At 29.7% G+C, this 5,337-nt stretch overlaps 1 long non-coding RNA gene across 1 annotated transcript; it reads left to right on the forward strand.

Annotated features, from left to right (window-relative positions):
- On the forward strand, positions 1 to 1,911 carry LOC108663927. Its single transcript, XR_001930022.1, has 3 exons — positions 1 to 62; positions 213 to 314; positions 1,749 to 1,911. It is a non-coding gene; the product is annotated as an uncharacterized LOC108663927 (long non-coding RNA).
- The last annotated feature ends 3,426 nt before the right edge of the window (positions 1,912 to 5,337 follow it).

The following is a 5,337-nucleotide window of genomic DNA, read 5'->3' on the forward strand; positions in this document are numbered from 1 at the left end:
AAAAAATAAATAGGTTTGGCCCAAATAGGAAAAATGGAGAAGCCCATGGAGAAGGCCCAATGGTAAGTTAATTTTATATTTTAAGATTTATGAGTAGTTTAATATTGTGCATATTTTGGATAAAAAATATGCAAGTTGCTTAAGGAATTTTTAATTAAGTTGCTATCCATATAAATGTGTGATTAAGTATACTAAGTTTAAATTGTTGTTAGGAAAGTTGTCGTGGAGGCGTGCCGAACAAAGTATGTGACCGACAAATAGGAATAATTATACGCGTACGAATCAATAGTGAAGTAATATCCCACTATTATGAGGTGAGTAGGGGGTGTCAATTTTAAAGAATTCCGTATATATATACATGTACATATATTTTACGTGAAGTGCAAAATTTATGGAAAGCATGCGTTGATAGAATTTTAAGGAATTGTGGGTGTAAGTTATTTTTAGAAATCATTTGAAATATATATATATATATTAGACATAAAGTGTTTTAAACCGGGAAACAAGCTTTTCGAAAAGATTTTTATCAAAGGAAATTGTGCCTTATTGTTTGTGTGGTGTGCATTCATGAAATTTATTACATATTCACCATGCTCTTTTGATACAACATATCATGCAAATATTTATAATGAAAATTTTACGAAAAGAAAGTTTTAATGTGATGTGGGGATCGATATTTTGAGAAAGATTTAAAATATCCCCTTGAAGATCAAATTTGAATTCTTTTAACCAATAAATTCAAGAGTAATTGGAGATTGCTACTTGTTGTGTTATAAATTATATTTTGAATCGAATGGCTTGTGACAATATTTGCATGAATGGTTGAATTGGTATTTGTGTTGAAATATATAAATTGTGTATTTAGCCTTAAGAGGCTGGATTGTGAAATAATTGCCATGTCATGCTATTGCAAATTTTATTGTATGGTGGGTTTAGCTTACTACAGTGGGCGGATTCTGTGGACTAGCCTATTAGAGGGGCACGGAATCCGGTTATATATGTACCTTGATCGGAGAGGCGCGTAGGGTATCTCCTGAGGTATGGTTAGAGTTCACATCACGCCGAACCACCTCGTGATGATGAACTCTGCTAACACCAAGGAATGGCTGTGTTTTCAAAATAAAAATATGATTCATGCGTACATTACTTTTTAACAACATTGGCGGATTCGGTTGGGATAGCCCCAGGCCAATGTATCCCTGACAACCGAGTATGAGAATGATTTTGGCACAAGCCAAGTTTTGAAGAAAGTCATAAGCCATGTTGTTTATTTTTGACAAAAATGTAATGGTTTTATATGAGTTGAAATAAGTTTTAATATTATGAATTATATTTCTCTGCATAGTGAAAAAGGAATTAAATGGTTTTTCGCAGCTCCCCTATATGTTTATCTATGAAATAAATCTATAATTCCTCACATATGGGGTGAGTTATGATTTGGGCATGATTTTAAATATTATTTGGTTTCGCGGGAGCTTGCTAAATTTTATTGATTTGATTCGAAAATGATTATTAATATATTTTGATGTGAAAAAATTTTATTACCTCGATTATTTATACTTTATAAGAAATTCTCAATTTTTATATAAAGCACAAATCCCCGTTTGAAACGAATTGTTTTTATAATCTGCATTTTTATATTAAACTGATATGCTGTTTACTTGTTTCCCATCTACGCCTTACTTGCTGAGTCGATGATTATCACTGAGTCGATGAGACTCACACCCCTTTTATTTTCCCTTTTGCAGATAGGGATCAGCCTAGCATGTAGTCAGTGACGCATTCGATCCACTGTGAATAGGTAAAGGCATCTCCTAGCATTTTATTCCGAGTCGCTCGCTGTTAGAGGTCAAGTCGTAACATTTTATTTATTAAGTTGTAAACAAATTCTAAATTTTTATATAAGCATTAATTTGGAGATTATAGATTTTAATACATATACTTACGAATAAAAAGGAAAAAATTTGTATTGATTTTTATATTTATGGTTCAAGTTAGTATATGAAAGTATCAATATTATATGGTGATTGAATGTAGTGGATTAACGAGCAAATTCTAGACAAGCTTGTTCGAGACTTGGCGGGTCTTTTCTCTAAGTCTTGGACGCTGGCAACGACCGGGGAAAGGTCGTTGCAATGCTTCCATCATGAAAACTTGAGTTTCAACCATAGAAAATGAAAAAGAAAGCATGGGTAAGGTAGATTTTAAGCTAAATCGCAAAATTTTACCTCTAATTGCTTCGTTTTTCAGAAATCCAATGAATTTCTCTTGAATTTTTCCTCCTTAGGGTTTTTCTATTCTTTCCTCCTTTTTTTCTTTGGCTAGAACGGCAATGAGAGAGTGAATGGGAAAGTTTATGTTGAGTTTATAAAGGAAATTATAAAATAATAAAAACTTGACACATGGCAACATATAATTGGTTCACATTTAAAACTTAACTAATAAGGCTTTTCCTTTCCACCACATATAATCCCATAATTATCTAAAGTATAAAATGATAATAGGTGAAATTCATGGGCTTGACAAGTGTCATGGTGGTGTAAAATTTTAAAAATTCCAATTACGTCCTTGTGGACACATGAAATGACTGTTTTGCCCTTATGCTCGGAATTGAAATTTTTCACTCCTCAAATTCAAATTATGTTCCAACTAGTCAAACTTGGTCAAAAATCTCGTCCAACATTCTAATTTTTTAGCCTAGAGTGGCAAAATGATCATTTTGCCCCTACGTTATGAAAATTCCTGATTAGATTCTAAATTAATCCTCGAACTCCAAATCACCATTTTAAGACATTCTAAGGTTCAATAACTCTCAAATACATCCCAAAATATCTATTTGGACTAGTTCGAGGCTGTAATCAACTTAATTGTACCACTAAATACAATATCGACTTTTAACGATTTTTCGAGGCATCCAAGTATGCAGACATGCTATCAAGTACATGAATGACATGGCAAGTATATTATAAAGTTGGGCTTGACACAACTAATGTGCAATATTTATTAAGGGCTTGAGATGTAAATTCACTAACATGAAAATATGCTTGCAAACGAATGATTTGGTTGAGTAATCTTGTAAATATCAAATTGTAAAGCTAATAATAAGCACACATTTGACCATCTAGTCAACACATCAATTAAAACTATAAAATATCTAAATATTCCACATGGTGGACGTACGAGTCCATATATATAATCTTGAATACGTTTCAAAGATATAAGAGATTTAGTCCCAACTTTAGCTATTGATGGCCTTATAATTAATTTGCTTTGATAGCAAGCAGTACATAAGAATTCATTAGATTGAAAAATATTTTGATTTTTCAATAGATAACCACATAAATTTTTTATTTGAGGTGGCCTAATCGATTATGCCAAACATTAAAATCATTAATAAACTTCTGATTTATAATATCATGAGTTTCGATCATTTTAATTTTTGTATAGTACAATCCAGAGGACAAAGCGAGTAATTTTTTCAATATGCACTTCTTACCCAAGATAATAGATATAATATAAAAGTATTAAGTGTCTCTTTTATTTATTGTTTCAATATAATATCCATTTTAATCTTTAAAATTTAATAAATTTCTTTGAGATTTAGTGGAAACTAATGTATCTTTTATTATAAACTTTGTTCCTCTGGATAGTAAAGTATTGACTCTTCTAGAACCTTTAATTAATCTTGTAATACTAAATATTGTATTAATATTGATTTCTTCCATTGTCAAGTGAGAAAAATATTTCTTGTCTTTAAATAAAGTGCGCATTGTAGCAATGTTCGTTAGACATTTATTTGCATCATTGATCTTGGATTCAACCAGATGTATATCTATGTCTTTTTCCAATAAAATAAGATATATATAATAAAAAACTTACAAGTTAACATAAGAGAATAATACATATAGAATTTATTATTAAAACACATAATAAGAACATATCATTTAAATATAATGAGAATATATAGAAATATTTTTATAATAAAGTTATATAAAAACAAACCAACAAACTATTAAGAAATTTCATTCTTGAATATTTCCATTATCAATCAAATGATCAATTCGTTTTCTAGGATGGACAAGAAAATTAGCAACATCCTGATGTGTTATATCAACTTAGCTATGGTTAAAACCATCTTAAATAAAATTTATTTCGATATATATTTTTTCCTTTGTTTAGCTTTCAATGATGCTTGATGAAGTTCAATAAGATGTTTCGACGTACAATAGGTACGTGAGTAACATGACCAATGACTTTTCATGCCACATCAATATCAAACATTTTCTATATTCTTTTTATTCTATTCACTTTTATTCTTTTTCTTATATCTCTTCACTATTCATCCATTCCCAATGGTTAAAAATATCCATCCACTCTTGGTGGGTTAAAAGTATATATCCACTTGTGGTGGATTAAAATATTCATCCACTCCTATTGGGTTAAAATATTCATTTACTTATGGTAGGTTAAACGTATTCATCCACTTCTGAGAATAGTGATTAGCATAACCAACTCAATTGCAATAATTATGGAGACCTTTTCCACGTCTATGACCGTAATTATTAAATGATGTTACATTCATTTCAGGGAATGAACGAAGTTCGTGATTTTTCATTGGTAACTCATTACTTTGCTCAACCACAAAAAGACATGAAACCTAAAACAAAATTTATTTTCAGATTATGTAAAGTATAGTATTTTCCACTTGTTACAAAACAAATATCATACAAAGTTAGACATCATACAAAGTCAATTTCATATGTCCAATTCAAAAATGTCTTATACAAAATCTCATAATATCAAAGATAGATTTACATATGTTGAGTAAAATCATAGTCAGAATTCAACAAATAAACCATATATTAAGCAAATCATAGTCCAATACCAAAATAAAAAAGATCATATATAATTATATATATTTGCATGTTCAATTTGATTTAATAAAGCAAGGGATAAAATATGATACATATATATAAGCAAATTCACTTTCTAATCAAGGGAAAAAGTATAATATATACTACATGATAGTAAATTTATATTAAGGCTGATTTTTAGGAAATGAAAACACAAAAGAGATAACAAGTCAATTACTTGATTTGCTAAAACAAAAAATCAAAGATCAACCATTAAAATCCCTTTTGAAGCCTGAAAAAACTAGAACTTCGACTTTGAGAGATTGGAGAATTGTGCTAATAACATGTTATGAAATATAACTTGAAAGAACAACTATGAGAGAAAGTATTTAGAGGAAGTAAGAAGATCTTATTTAAGTGTAAATTTACAAATAAAGTGAGGGGCCTATTTATTGGCTAATAACCCCCTAAATCCTAATCTTTA

The sequence above is a fragment of the Theobroma cacao genome, unplaced genomic scaffold, assembly GCF_000208745.1.
Source record: "Theobroma cacao cultivar B97-61/B2 unplaced genomic scaffold, Criollo_cocoa_genome_V2, whole genome shotgun sequence".
Classification (NCBI taxonomy): Eukaryota; Viridiplantae; Streptophyta; class Magnoliopsida; order Malvales; family Malvaceae; genus Theobroma; species Theobroma cacao.